Source organism: Ahaetulla prasina, chromosome 8 (assembly GCF_028640845.1).
Source record: "Ahaetulla prasina isolate Xishuangbanna chromosome 8, ASM2864084v1, whole genome shotgun sequence".
Lineage (NCBI taxonomy): Eukaryota > Metazoa > Chordata > Lepidosauria > Squamata > Colubridae > Ahaetulla > Ahaetulla prasina.
Genome location: NC_080546.1, coordinates 34,604,340 through 34,620,070, shown reverse-complemented (window position 1 = coordinate 34,620,070; position 15,731 = coordinate 34,604,340). Strand labels below are relative to the sequence as shown.

General features: G+C 36.8%; 1 long non-coding RNA gene across 2 annotated transcripts; it reads left to right on the top strand.

Annotated features, from left to right (window-relative positions):
- The first annotated feature begins 8,844 nt into the window (after positions 1 to 8,844).
- LOC131203569 (uncharacterized) lies at positions 8,845 to 15,369 on the top strand. Of its 2 annotated transcripts, none has more exons than XR_009156422.1 (3): positions 8,845 to 8,987; positions 11,055 to 11,193; positions 13,716 to 15,369. It is a non-coding gene; the product is annotated as an uncharacterized LOC131203569 (long non-coding RNA). The 2 variants fall into 2 exon arrangements; XR_009156421.1 differs by lacking the exon at positions 13,716 to 15,369 and adding an exon at positions 13,231 to 13,381.
- Positions 15,370 to 15,731: the final 362 nt, after the last annotated feature.

Here is a 15,731-nt window from a genome sequence, read left to right as displayed (position 1 = left end):
CTGATCACTGTGAAACTTCTGCTGAGAATTACTGGTGATAATTGAGCCTGGTAGAGCTATAATTCATTAACATCTGAAAAACCATCGGTCTCCTATCTTTGTATGAAAAACTCTTATTTACAAAGCTTCTGCTCCAGCATGGCATGTAGATGGTCCTGCTTTTAAAAAGTAAAATTACAAATACTCCTATTACAACTCCTTGTTCCTTCTTAAACATACTGGGGGGGAAAAAATCAATCCTCTCATTCATCCCACCAGCTAACAACTCTTGGCTAACTGTCTTTAGAGTCATATCATCTTTGCCTGTTTTCTGTCTCGGGTCATAATACTGTATTGAGAAGGGGAGGCACAAAGGAGTTCAGCTTTTCCAGAGTACATTGGAATTGATAAATTGTATGATATCATCAGTCAGAAGATTAACTCTTCTTGGTTTGTTGTTGTTGCTTTTATTTGGTGGCGGCTTCATGTTCATGTTCTCTGTGGTGAGGCTGTCACTCTTTGCTACTTTCAGAAGGTTTTTTTTTATTGTCCCTGTCAGTTAGCAGCCCAAGGTTACTGCCAGCTCTCTGTCAGTGCTTTGATTTTTGTCAGCGATGGCCAGGTCCTTTTAGTTATCTGCTATCTTTTCAGCTTTGTTCAGCCTGAGCTCTACTTGTCTACTAATTAGCTCTTTGGAGATTTCCTTTTTAAAACTCACTATCACAGAGGACAGAAACCGTTCAAAAGTTTTATGCTTCATAGTAATTCCATATTCATCCACATCCCATGCAACCATCCTTTTAAAATTAAAAGTGGCAGCTCAGGCCAATTTAAAGTATATAAGTCACATAGCCTAGTTTTTTTTTAATTCTCTCTGTGTGTGTGTGTGTGTGTGTGTGAGAGAGAGAGAGAGAGAGAGAGAGAGAGAGAGAGAGAGAGATGGGTATATATGTATTTGAAAGATATCTTTAAGATTCTGGAAGGAAGGAAGAAAAGGGAAGGAAGGAAGGAAGGAAGGAAGGAAGGAAGGAAGGAAGGAAGGAAGGAAGGAAGGAAGGAAGGAAGGAAGGAAGGAGTTTATAACCCAATGACCAAGGTATTGCACATTTAAGAAAAAAAGCCATCCTTTTGTATAACTTATTCTGATTTTCTTTATTTTCTGGTGCGCAAATATTGTGCTAGCTGAATATAAAAGTAGCACAACTTTTGGGTACCAAAAAAAAAACCCTACACTATAACAACATCAAGAGTGGTCTTACATCTAAGGAGGGCCCTGAGGATGTCTTTGTTGTCAACTTCAGAAGAAAAGAGAGGAACAGAAGAGGAAACTGGCAGAAGGAATAGATGCCAAAGAGAACTCAAAGGATTAGGTCTGGGCGAGGTGATCGGTATTCGAAAACCGTCTGCCTTCTGGCTCTGATCTAAGGGAATAGGCTGGCAGCCAAGCCAGAGGGCATAACAGCACAAACACACCTTCAGCAGACTGCTGGAGGCTTGCCTCAGTACCTTAAAATTGTACTAGCAATTAGAAATCAAGGTGCACAGCAGCAATAGGCAAAAAGGCTCTGTTTATAAATAAAAAGCCTGATTTTTACATAATACCTGGACTATTTTTATCTCCCTCATTGCCACCACCAAGAGAATCACTTTTCTTTTTGCTACTAAGTGCCTTTTCCAGACCCCCAGATGTAATTCACCGATGCAGCAAAGTTGTGACTACATTGTACTTACATAGTGTTAATGCTAGCAAGATGAAAGTAAAAAACCTTTGAATATATTAATGTTATAACACAGATGTCTTACTTTTCAGGGTCTTCTTTTTCTCTCTTTCTCTCTTTTTAGAAATATGGTGTGGTTAATAATGATGCAGATTGTGCCGGACGGATGAGCAGATGAAACAGGGGAATACAGATTACATTTTAAAAAAGAAACAGAAAACCCCTTCAAAGCTGAAGTTGGCTTCATAATTTAGCTTCCATTCTTGTCAGGAGATCATGTTGTTAGGTGTAATTGTAGCCTCACGTTATTCCAAAGCATTTGTGTATAAATGAATAGCTTTAATCTAAACAACATTAGTGATTCAGATAACTTGACTAAAGGAAATGGCTGGCAACTCTACATCATGGCAAATAATTTGACATATGTTTGTAACTACCAAAGGTTTTATAAAATCAGTCACATCTTACTTAATACTTCTTCTGGCTTGCACACAATTATGGCCTTGCTTTCAGATGGAATATTCAGTTTTAATATCTTGGTTAGAAACAGTTGCATTTCCATTATATAGATTGAGAATTTCTTTAATGTTACTGTAAAAAAAAATGAAATAGAAAATAGTGATGGGGCTGAGCGGTTACCATGCACAAGATTTGTGATGCAGAATAAAAAATAACCATTAATTGGCAGCAGAAGTGAAGCTCTTCCCAGTGTGTATAGTTTCTCTCTGTATTATGGCATACAACAGCAGTACAGGCTAGAATGTGTGCGGTCTCCAAATTGTCTTTCTTATTAGAACTTTTTCAAAAAAATATCTAAGGCAACAAGGTTATAAACCTGACCCAACAAGGGTATTTGCCAGATAATCAAGAAAGGCAGCTAAAAATTTGTGTCTTTATAAGACAACATGAGAACAATCAACAATGGAACAGCTTGCCTTCGTAAGTTGTGGCAGCTTCATCACTGGAGGCTTTCAAGAAGCAACTGGACTGCCATTTGTCAGAAATGATGTAGGGTTTCCTGCTTGGGCGGGTGTGTGTGTGTGTGTGGTTGGACCAGATGACCAACAAGGTCCCTTCTGTTAATCTATAAAGTGGGATCCCTGTGAGTTAATTGAAGCCAACCAGGATTTGAATGCTTTGCAGTGCTGTAGAAGTAGAGATGCTATCTACAAATATGTTCAGGACTTCTTTGTCTATAATGATCCTGTCCATTGTATCATTGTATCAATCAGGAGAGAGCCTGCTTGAGATTCCAGCCCATTTGAGGTAGACAGTATGTTGGCTACAAAGCTGACCTTCCAAATAATAGAATATCATTGGACATAACTTCCTTGGGGCCATCATCCTGGTCTTCAGAATTTTTTTCTTTATTTGTAGTCAGACTTTCAGCAATGGTTAATGCATTGTCAGAATGGAGGGTGGCCATCTAATTTTACTTTGGTCTTTGTTTTATTTCTTTGAAATACCCTATTGAAGACATTGCTCTTAGGAAATCCTGCTGTTCACAGCCTGTGGTTTTTCAGGCTGTGATAAGTAATGTTTTCAAGTTTTTTACATATTTCCTATCAGTCTTTCTGCTGATTATAGAGGTTCTGCAATTACAGCTTTTTAACATAGTTCTATTCTATCCATGTTCTTCTCTGCATACATTCAAAACATAAAGATACTGAGTTCGATAGTCAAAATATAGGAACATATAATAACAAACTACTCATTTATAGTTAATTCTAGTTAACGTTGGATCAGTGAAAAATATACTCATTAGTCCCTCTCTAATTGTAAATTCACTTCCAGTTGCAAAAGTTAATGTAAAAATCTTCAGAAGGCTTTTCATAAATCAACAGGGTGACCCCCTCCATCATCATTATCATTTAACAATCCCATAATCCCTTGCAGGGCAACTTAATGGAGCTAGCAGAGCTTTTAATGGCTGGATGCTTTTCCTGTCGCCAATGCAGAGTTTTGTTCAGCAGATATATTCTCATTGTGTCCAGAGAAAGAAATATCTGCTTCCGTCTAGGATCAAACTCACAGCCTCCTGATTCTTAGGTGAGAACTCTACCTCTAGGCCACTGCACTACTCTAACAGGTGACCCTCTCCATATTCCTCCTAAAATATATTTGGCCGGTGAATCCCAGCCAACACATATTCAAAATGCAAAGGTTCAGATTGATGGTCAGATTCCTCAGAAAAAATCCCACCATATTATACTCTTGGTCTTTTGCTAAACTTTAGGTATGGAATCTTTGGATTATCCATACAATAACTTTTAAAACATTGGTAAAAAGAATACTTTCCCCCTGGTTTAGCATTTATATCACCACCTCTTAGTATAAATGTTACATAACAATTTTCAATTCCATAAAATCTTATCATTATATCTGCTTGGGAGTAAGTATAAATTGAACTGAACAATTTCCAGATTTTTGAAAAGCAGCAATTGCCAAAAATCTAAAGGAGGAAGAGACACACATTGATTGCTATTAGTGAATGCCAATTAGAATAGCTAATTCCACCTTATGTCTCTTGCCTAACACATGAATTAATATAGAATCCGTTTAAATGTAGCTCATTTTTAGCTAGAAGGACCACACACCCTTTATTATAAAGAAGAGTTCTTTATTCCAGAAAGCTATCCTTTGGTTATACAGTATTTAATTAATTTTTTTTTTCATTTGCTACTGAATTTTCTTTTCCCTTATAACCATAAAGAATTATTTTTAATCCTTAAATACCTCTTTCAGATTTATCCTTTGTTTTTTTCCAAGAAAATATAATCACTATATTTATAGTCCATGTATGTATAGTTAGTGTAACTATATACTGTAAACAATGTTAAAAGAACAAATGTTGGGAGAAGTGCAGATTTGTATAAAATTGGATTAATTGCATGGGGAGAAATATTAAGAATCTGTTCTATACTAGTTCTTCACTACTGGAAAAGCACTATTGGCTCAAAAGACAAAAAAATGAATTGCCTGATTTCAGAATATAAGATCAAAATTTATCACATATCTTACTTGCCATTTTAGGTTTTATAAATTAACTCAGTTGTAATGCAAATCATATATAAACTGATAAGCTCCAAGGATAAGAACAAAATTCAATAGAACTTTAATCCATAGCGAGCTAGATAGATAAGTAGCTATAGCTATATAGATTGCAGTTTTCTACAACAGTTATTAAATGGTAGCGATCAAATGTTTTCACTAGAATTTGGCCTGTAATTCACAAGGGAAGAACACATTTTTCTCACATTTTCTACCACACAGATAAAAGATAAATTAAGGTAACATGTACTTAGAATGGAAAAAAATGAAAGTACACAACTAGAAAACAAAAATGTATGCCTCCTTAGGCATCTTTTCTTCAGAAAAAAATCAAGAGTCATATTTAACCATGCAAATGGTTCAGTGGTAAAGATCAGACCAAACACTTCCAACAAAACAAATTAAAAAATACCTTTGGAAAGCAAGTATTCTGCAGGAAACCTCCCACTTTGTGCCATATTTCAAATTCCTGATAGTAAAGAATTCTTATTCTTAGAAATTCTTTTCACTGTCACTCTCCTATTGGACTTCATTTTATCTGCCTCCTCTTTTTTCCCCTCTCCCCTTCAGTGCTGATTCCCAATTCCCAGATGCACCTAGAACCTTGTTGCTTCCTTGGACTATCAGTTCCTCAAGCTCTCAAGGCAATTGTTTTTTGTCTTATATTCTCTCCTCCAATTCACAGAGGCTTCCACATCATGTATGACTTCTTAAATATGCATGAAAAGTAAGTTCTTAGTAGGACAGCTGACAATATTAAGTCAAATTTAGTTTTTATGGGACAAGGTTCATTAAATTACAGGATCTTGAGAACTTAATATTTTATTCTCAGAAGAACAACTAATAAAATATGACATAATTTACTTTGGAGAAGACATAATGACTGAAAGGATAACAGGCACTCCCCTTAAGCCTTTAAATGCGTAGAACTGATAGGTTTTACATTTTCCATGCAGCTCACAGAAATTAGTTATCATCTCCTAGAAAAAAAACCGTCATGGAGTCTAAATTATTGAACATTACGTCTTTGTTTATATGCAATTAATCACATCAAAACTTTGTTATGGGGCATAAGGCCAGCAATCAAGTACAAAAATGCTACTAATACTAATATCTTTCATATGTAAGGAGAGATGGATGTTGCACATAGAGTTATATATTTGGGCAACCTGGGAACAAATATCCAACCAATGGTCATACAAGGAAATCAACAAATAGAAGCTATTTGCTAGAAGATTTCTTCAGGATAAGATAACACATATGAAAGCTATCAAGGATTCACCGCAGAGACAGCAGTAAAGGAGCATTTGACTTAAAACTCTACTGATTGGCACAGTCTAATTGATTTCTTTATGCCTGTAGAATGGGATAATAATGTCATGACTACCATGAGCCAACCGGTTCCTGTTGTTCCTTAATAATTCAGAGGATGGGATGAATGGTGAAATCTCCAGGGGCTTTCTATAAAAACTGAGGTGCAAAGATTGCATTTCTCTATATAGCACCCTACCAGATGGACAATTTTCTTTACAGATACTCCTTAAGAGCCCAGAAGGTACTCTATGAAAATCTTTTGTCATCAGTAGGAAAATCTTCTGTCCACCACCATTGGCTAAAATAGCTGGTAGACTGATATCGCAGTCATTATTTACGCGCTAACAGCCTGACGGGAAGAATGAATAATAGCTTGGGGAGGAGAAAGGTGGCCAGTGAGGATGCCATGAAAGCTAGACTGAAGGATCAATGATAAGAAAGGAAGGAAAAGAAAAAGAAAGAAAGAAAGAGAAAGAAAGAAAGAAAGAAAGAAAGAAAGAAAGAAAGAAAGAAAGAAAGAAAGAAAGAAAGAAAAGACCTTGTAAGTATGCAACACAGATGTATTAATGATAGAACTGTCATTATATGCAGGGTTTGAAAGTCAGAGAAAAGTTGCTGGATTTAATTAGGGGACATGATCCTTCCTTTCAGTCCCCCTTTCATAGTCTAATGCCTATGATAGCAATTATTGGTCTGCTAATCTATGCTTGCTGGTTTGGTCTTTTCATATATTTCATAAATTGTTTTCAGCATCAAATATATACTGCAAATTAATCTATAAGATAAAGTAAGGTACCCAATGTACCTCTATATCCACAGGAGAATAACTTTATAACATGTCATTTAAGAATAACTGACCAACACCAAGAATGATAGAAAGTCACACACTTAAAAAAGGAAGAAAATATGTATCTGCATTTCCTGTTTCAAAGTTAATAAATCGCTGCACCAGTTTTTTACTTCCAGACAACTTTTGATATATAATTTTATTCTGAAGAATGGACTAGAGTATGAGCGAAGTGAAAGATATAATTAATAATCAAGCAGGAAATGTGAAAATGCAACTTCTCTGTACCTTAAAAGCAGTGAGCAGCCCACCTGGTCCCTTTTGGGCTAAGCTGTTTGATCAGCCTGCTTCAGTCTCTGTGGATGTCCTTATCCTAGTCTAATTGAAGGACCCCTGTTCTCTTTTTATTTTTGCTCTATGAAAAATGCATTGGAGATGTCTTATAATGAACTTTGATATGGCGAAATGATAATAATGTCCTAATTATATATAAAAATGTAATTACACTTGCTACTATTATAGAAAAATTCCCTTTATAATGAAGTGTTATGTTGGAAAAAAGATTTCATTATAGGTGGATTCCTTTACTTGTTAATTTGGCCTCTGATTCATCACTGTAATATTAAAAAAAAATTGAACTTACTTTTGATGTTTCTCATTTGTGGTTCATTTCATGGCTCTTGCTCCAAACTTTTAAAAGATATGCTTAAAATGTACCTGCTCTTTCTGTATAAAAATCTCATTTCTTTCATTAAAGTGAAGAACATGTACTATGGCAACATTTTTATTGACCACTCACCTTTATGTTTAAAATGTTTTCCCAAGAGGGTGACTGAATGATCATATTGATTGCATAATTAAGGGCTACAAATTGATGGTAAATCAGAATAAATGGATGATGCTGTCACCGGAAAAGGGCAAGGAAGTTAAAATGTTATTGTTTCACACTCTGGAATTATTCAGAGCATGAATTTTAATTTAGTAAGAGGACGTACTTGAATACTTCCCACTATATTATCATCAGAACAATTGTTCTTACAGGCATCACACAGTCCCATCCTAGTTTTTCAATGTGATTGATTGGTTTTTTTTCATTTGACTCTCTCTATCAAATATTTCCTTCACCTGTAATAATGCAAACCTAATAATTATGGCTTCTCTGTAAATGAAGCATAGTTTTCCATATTAATGGAATATATATATATATATTTGTGCTTCCAGAAGCACGAAGCTGAAGCCTGAAGATATATATGAGACTTATATATATATAGACACTTCCAATTTTACGCGGGAGAAAACCCGAATAACCAAAGACCTACATATATATATATATATCAACTTTGTGTTTATTTGTAGCAGGAAAGAATATAAAAATCTGACTTTTATTTTTATAAAATAAAATGATCCAACAAAAATGACAGAGTTCCCTGTTGCACCTTAAAGTCTAATAAAGTCAATGATGCAAAAGCCAAATGCATTTTACTAGAAATGTTTTAGACAAAAGTTACTTAATTTTTAGTTGATTCGATTCTGTTAAACTATAATAGTACATACAAGAGGCAAACGTGTTGTTACTCTAATAAAGGGGTGGGTTCTACTTACCTTTACTACCGGTTCACATCGTGCCCGTGCTTCTGCGCATGCGGAGAGCACTTTTGATGATGTTTGGGTCAGTGGGCGGAGCCTCCCACTGGTTTTACGACCGGTTCTATAGAACCAGTGTGAACCGGGGGCAACCCACCACTGCTCTAATAGATACACAAACTATCAGGTTACAAACAATAATCATAGAAATGGATCTCCCTATCTTCTTTTTCTTTTGAATTTTTTTTATTTTTTAATACAAATAAACATAAAAACATCTTCAATCCAAGGTAGTTGATTACAAATCTTTTGTGCAACTTCAACATGTACATATCATTAATTTATCTATTCTTACATTTTGTCAATCTAGTATCTATCCGGATCTCCCTGTCTTTTTGTGCTTCCAGAATTTGTGCCAAAGCTTGGCTGTGAGTGCCTGGAACAAATGGAGAATCTGCCAAGAATCCTTAAGAGAAGGGGAAAGTGGCCCCTTACTTCCCCATCAGAACAGGTAAAACTGGGGCACTGCATTTCATTGATGACATAAACTGCAGGTATCCTTTTATTAGCATAATCTAAATCACATTAGATTATTTCTTCCTTTCTTACAGTACTTTGTGACTTTTCTTGTACCTTGTGACTACAATCTTCATGGCAATTCCCCCCCCCCCCCCCGCAGTTTTACTGCAGAATTTTTCTTCTTTCTTCCAAGCAGTTTAAATCCAATCCTTTAGGGAATGTTGGGATATATGCTAGTATCTAATGCTTTCAATTGTTCTTTAGGGGGAGGAAAAGCACACGGGGAAAGGACGGGACAGTGCAGTCCTCAAGGAACTAAAGGTTCCTGTCATCTTGAATTATTAACCAGTCAGTCTTCCAGTGGCCTTCTCCTGACTGCCTACACCAGGTGGTGCCTGCCTGGTTTTTTTTTTTTGCTTGGGAAGCATCTGCTTGCTTGGAGTCTCCCAAGAGCCTCTACAGTCATTTGTTCCATTTAAGGCAGTCACTGTCATTATTCTGTGCAATACTTCACAGAAGTAGCTCCTACTAAATGTCTGAACCATCCGAGCAGCACTGGGTGAAGCTGCAGGCTCCATTAATAATGCATCCAGGCTTATCAATACTTAGACAACAAGTATTTAAAAACTTCTTCAGAATGAAGGCTTTTTTTCTTCTTCCAAACCACTTAGCTTCATTCTGTCAGTGCCTTGATGCAGACATATCCAAATGGCTTCTAAAAACAGGAGGAACAAAAACTGTGTTTGACTTTTTTTCTTGGCTTTGGAGCATTTTTGGAGTGGAATAATTATGAAAACCATCTCTTCTGTTATACTTCTTTTTCTTCTGTTTTTTAATGGGTCCTGAGGGGATGTGGGTGCTGTGAGTGGGACTGGTATAGGTTTTTTACACTTTTCAAGCAAAAGACGTTATTTTAATGCAATAGACTGACTCAAGCTTCCAGAATATTTCAAAGTTATAATATTAATATACATCATAGGCAAGTTTACTGCATATTTAATTTGATGTACACAGTGAAAACTGTGACATATATATTTACGGAAGGGGCTTGTGTGTGTGTGTGTTTGTGTATACATATATATAGTTTTACAGTCAATGGATGAAATGCTTCTGCTGAATGAAATCCAATTGTGTCTGTTCATTACAAAAATAACATTCACTAATAGGAAAAAAAAATACATTTCCCAAATTTGCTGGGAGGGTTGGGAAGCCACCCGGGGTAGTTTGTTGGGATATGCAAGATTTATGCAAGGCACCTGGGAGATTAAAGGAAAGGAAATAGCTACTGGGCAGTGATGAATATTGTTCTATAGGCATTGTCAGCAACACTGATCTCCTCTTCTCCTAATTGGATACCTGTAAAACTGGCACAGCACTGTTTCTCACAATATGATCAGCCTTTCACGGGGAAAAAGATAGCTTAGCTTCCCATTAGCTCTTTAATTAGCACTGCTATTTAAATATTGTGAAATAACAATAGTGCCATGTTTTTATACTACTTCCGTGCAACTGTATCTTGAAGCCATTTACAAAATATAAATTATATTAATAAAAACAAGCTGAAACATATAAAACCACGTTCATGGTTTTGGAGCAGAAAAATGAAAGCAAAATACTATATCTAGTAACATTTACCTAACAAAAATTTGGGTGAAGAGAGCAATTGTCAATAGGTAGCATGGAGGTATATCACATTTTTGTTGGGGGGGACGGGACAGCAACCAGGCAGTAGGCTTTGCTAGTACCCTTCCCCTGCCATGTCCACCAAGCCACGCCCACCAAGCCACACTACGCTCACCAAGCCACGCCCACAGAACCAGTAGTAAAAAAAAATTGAATTCCACCACTCGGTCTAATGCTACATAAACAAACTTGAACCTGACTTAGTATTCTAATTGATGAGTGCAGTCATTCAGCAGAGGTAAAATAAATAGCCAGGGTCCTTCAGTCAGCAATTTAGCAGCCATGCCCTTCAACAGCTGTAGCTTCTGAAGCAATTACAAAATGATTTTCCAACAGTGCACTGGTTGCCATTGTAGCTGAGCCCGTCCACCGTAATGTTGATCATTTTCTCCTCTTTCTTTCCACTTTTCCAATATTAGAGCAAAGTTTTGGCATAGAGTTTCTGATGTAGGATAACTAAACCTGGTTATTGGTGCATCAAGGAAAGCTCTGGGTTGATTTGTTCAATGATCCATTGGTTTGTCTCAGGAATCTTCTCCAACACCAAAGTTTAAAAGGGTCAGTATTCTTCCTATCCTGCTTAATATGATAATGTTAAAAAGCAAATTTTCAATACTTTTTTTGGGGTGCCTTTTTAATGCAATTGTTGTAAGAGAAAAAATACAACTGAAATTTATTGAAAATTAAAGCCTTGTGTGCCAGTGAAAGAGTTAAGGGTTAACTGGGGGGGACTCTGTGGTTCCCTCTCCAGTTCTTTTCTTGGTGCCCTAAGTGCAGAGTGTTTAGCAATAATTATAGCAATAGCACTTAGACTTATATATTGCTCGATAATTCTTTACAGCATTTTCTAAATGGTTCACAATGTCAGCATTTTGCCCCCATTATGCATCTTCATTTTACTGTCCTTGGAAGGATGAAAGATTTAGTCAATCTTGAGCCAGTCAAGATTGAACTCTAGGCTGTGGGCAGAGTTTGCCTGCAATACTGCATTCTAACCATTGTGCCACCACATCTCCTTATTTTGCTTAATAAGGATTACTACCAGAGAAAGAATAATTGTTTCTTTCATTCCATAGGTCAGTAAGGTCTCCCTAGGTTCTTTTTTCCTGGAATTTATTTGTTTATTTAAGAAAAGTTGTATGACACTGTGCGGCTTACAAAAATACATTATCTCTATATACCAGAATGAATCTGCTTCCAGGGCAGGTTATGTCAATGCAGGGGTAGTCAACCTTTTTATACCTACCGCCCACTTTTGTATCTCTGTTAGTAGTAAAATTTTCTAAACACCCACCGGTTCCACAGTAATGCGCCGTGTATTGTTGTCTGCGCATGCCTCTCGCGCATCGTGAATTGGGTTTGGGGGGTTGCTGGCTATCAGCTCTGCTTGTCTGTTACAGCTGGGTGGTGTGGGGGGAGATGCACAAGGCTCTTTTGTTTGCGGTTGCACTACAGCGCCATTTAGTTTCACTTACGTAATGTGAACTAAACTTATGTACAGGCAATACAAATAGTATATTTTCAGAAATTTAAATTGTCACGGGGAATTTTATGAAAACCTAATGAAAATGTTTTTAAATAATGCTATGAATTTTTTTTAAAAAGTCAGTTAAATTAAAAAAAAGGAAAGTGCTTCAGTACTGGACAAAACCCCTACTGCCCACCATGAAAGCTGAAACGCCCACTAGTGGGCGGTAGGGACCAAGTTGACTACCACTGTGTTAATGGATTTCTCAGCCCTGTGAGGGAAGAACATACTGGAAGACCAAACTTCACCACTGATCCTAGTCTGAACATAATAAGAGGATAATGGAAACACTTCTTTCCATTTTCAATTAACATGAGATAAGCCTAATCCAAGGGTGTGCCCCGTCACACATATCAATTCAATGACAATTTGAAACAGGTACATGGCTATCATGACCATGGCATGCTAGGTTGGCCTAGCTTCAGCATGAGTATTGAAGTCCTGGGATCAATTTACCAAGTATTTTTCACAGGAACTGAGGGCTCATTTGTATAGGAATTATCAACTAGGGGCATGAATCATGAGTGAAATTTTCTGCATAAAACTATTGTTCTGAAAAAGGGAAAAACTAGAAATCAGTGGTGGTAATTGGTCTAAGCCAGGGGTGTCAAACTCATGTCACCATGGCATCGTTTTTCCCCTTCGCTAAACCAAGCATGGGCGTGGCCAGCATGTGACTGCGGGCCATGAGTTTGACACTCCTGGTCTAAGCCATTTCACTGTTAAACTATTTTGGCACACAAAATGGAAAAGATCACATATATCCTTCCTTCCCTAACCAAAATAAATTAAACCTACCAATTGTGAACCAAGTGCTCGCAATACCTACCTACCAATAGGTTTAGCCATAGGTCTGATCCCAATGTCCCCCCCTCAAAAAAAGGTCCAAATTTAATCCCAGTAATTTTCTGGTAGCCACTTTCTCTTAAGCTTTTTACAGTTGCTAGTGGTCTATCTGGACAATATTAAGCTAGATAGGATTATCTACTTTCCTTATGTAGGACAGCCTCCTTTTTTCCACTCCATTAAATAACATAGCAGTAATTACTCATGCTTTACCATTTCAGGATTGAAGTTCAAAGGAAAGACTAAGTTCTAACCCAAAGAGCTGTGCAAAATGGATGCAGAATCAGTGAATGTGACAAATTCAATCACGGTCTGTAAAAACTGCTTCAGTTGAGCTTCTTCTTGTATTCAACTATAAAAGGCCCAAGAGCACCTTTCATAGTCAGGTACTAGCAACGTAAAAGAACATATCTCTGAAGAAGATTAATCATAATGCTATCTAATATAATAAAAAGGTAGTCAAAGAGCCCTGGAGGGAATGCCTATCTAGAGGGACCTGGATTCAAATCTCAGTTCAGTCAAAGATTTATTGAACAACTGTAGGCTAAGAGATATTCCTTTCTCTACTTGCATTGTGTCAAAAATCAGAATGACATTTCCCATAAATTTGTTTTTACAGTGAACAAGGTGGTTTTGAAAGTGTTCTGATGCTATGGAGTAATATAGATAATAAATAGCAACTGTTTCCTTTTTTCTTTCTTTCCAGGAATACATCTAAACGTAGTCTGAGAATACATGATTCACTGACCTTGGTAAAACTAAGGACTTTGGGGCAAAAGGAAGTCTGGATAGAAGGCCACTTGGAAATCCTGAGCAAGATATCCTGGTTCCTCCCTTCCCCAAACCCACTGGAATATAAATGTGAGGGGCAAAGACGAATATAAAAATATGATTTTTAAATGTTTCCATAGAAGAAAGTGGTTTTTCAAATAATGTTGCATGATATTTGGAGGTATATGAAGTTAGCCTAAAAGATTCAGACCCATTGAATCTAACTCATGTATCAAAATTGTCAGTTTTCTGCTTATTCGTTGCAAACCAAATGCGCAGAATTTATCCTTGATAGATATCTCCATCTTCAAACCTCTCCTGACAAGATAAATACCTAGAGGTGAAATCTGGAGACATAGATGCTGTTGCTGTAGCTATTGCACATAGCAGATCTTTCCTTTGTGAGTATCTGCCAGAAGCAGTACACTCAGTAGAACTGCAATGCCCCAAGGAGAGAATTCTAACATGGAAAATACATCTATTATTTCTGATTTTGTAAGAAAGAGAAAATATTCCATCTCACTTGTTGTACGCAAATGTGTGATGTAGGAGGGAACAGTAGGAAATAATCTCTACTATGACATTATCCCACTTACTTGTGTTTTTTTTTAAATAGAGAAATGAATGTTTTCTCTGTAAAAGCTCTTGTAATGTCAACACTGTGCTTTGTATAGCAAAAGATTGAGTTTAACCTTCTGTATAATCTGTTACCAAACAAGCACCAAGCCAAGAAATTAAAAGACACTTGTTCCTGGGGAGGAAAGCTATGGCAAATCTAGACAGCGTACTAAAAAGCAGAGACATCACCCTGCCAACAAAAGTGTGTATAGTCAAGGCTATGGTTTTCCCAGCTGCAATGTATGGCTGTGAAAGTTGGACCATAAGAAAGGCTGAGTGCCAAAGAATTGAGGCCTTTGAACTCTGGTGCTGGAGAAGACTCCTGCAAGTCTCTTGGACTGCAAGGCAAACAATTAAGTCAGTCCTAGAGGAGATCAACCCTGACTGCTCTTTAGAAGGCCAGATCCTGAAGATGAAACTGAAATACTTTGGCCACCTAATGAGAAGAAAGGACTCACTGGAGAAGAGCCTAATGCTGGGAAAGATTGAGGGCAAAAGAAGTAGGGAACAATAGAGAATGAGGTGCTGGATAGAGTCATTGAAGCAGTAGGTGTGAGTTTAAATGGACTCCAGAGGATGGTAGAGGACAGGAAGGCCTGGAGGAACATTCTCCATGGGGTCGCGATGGGTCAGACACAAATTTATAACCAACAACAACAAAAAAACAAGCACCACAGCAAGGATAGATCATACCCACCTCATTGACTTAGGAAGCAAGGATCTGATCTTAAGAAATACTTAGGATAAAATGGAATAGACAGCGGGAGAGAGGGATGGAGGGAGAAAGAGAATGAGCGAGAGGTTGTCGAAATATTACTCTTACCATAACATTCCCCCACAAAGATAAACTTGATAATAAGTCTTACGTTATACCTTTGCCATTGTTGCTTTGACTTCCTTGTTGTTAATGTTGTCATTTTAGCTGCAGTCTTTGGCTAAAAAGTTGGTAATCTCTGTAATTGAACTCAAAATGGAAGAAATAAAAAGATTCAATCATCACTCTGCCATCTTTTCATGTAGTCTAAACGTATTTTATTTTTTCTCGAAATACCACATCAGGTCAGTCTTATGATAATGTAATTGAATAATAAATGTCAAAAGTTACTTTGATGGAAATAGAAACACACACAAAAAATAAAAGGTGGAAGAAAAGAAAAAAAAGAAAAAAGGAAAGGAAAAGAAAAGAAAAAAGAAAAAAGAAAAGAAAACATTTGACTTACAGAGATTTGCAGAGAATCATTAGGGAAAAAATTGAGCTTATTAAAGGCAGGAACAAAACTTGCTAATTAATTTCAGAATTAATCCTTCATTCATTGTGATTCATCTGGAGAAT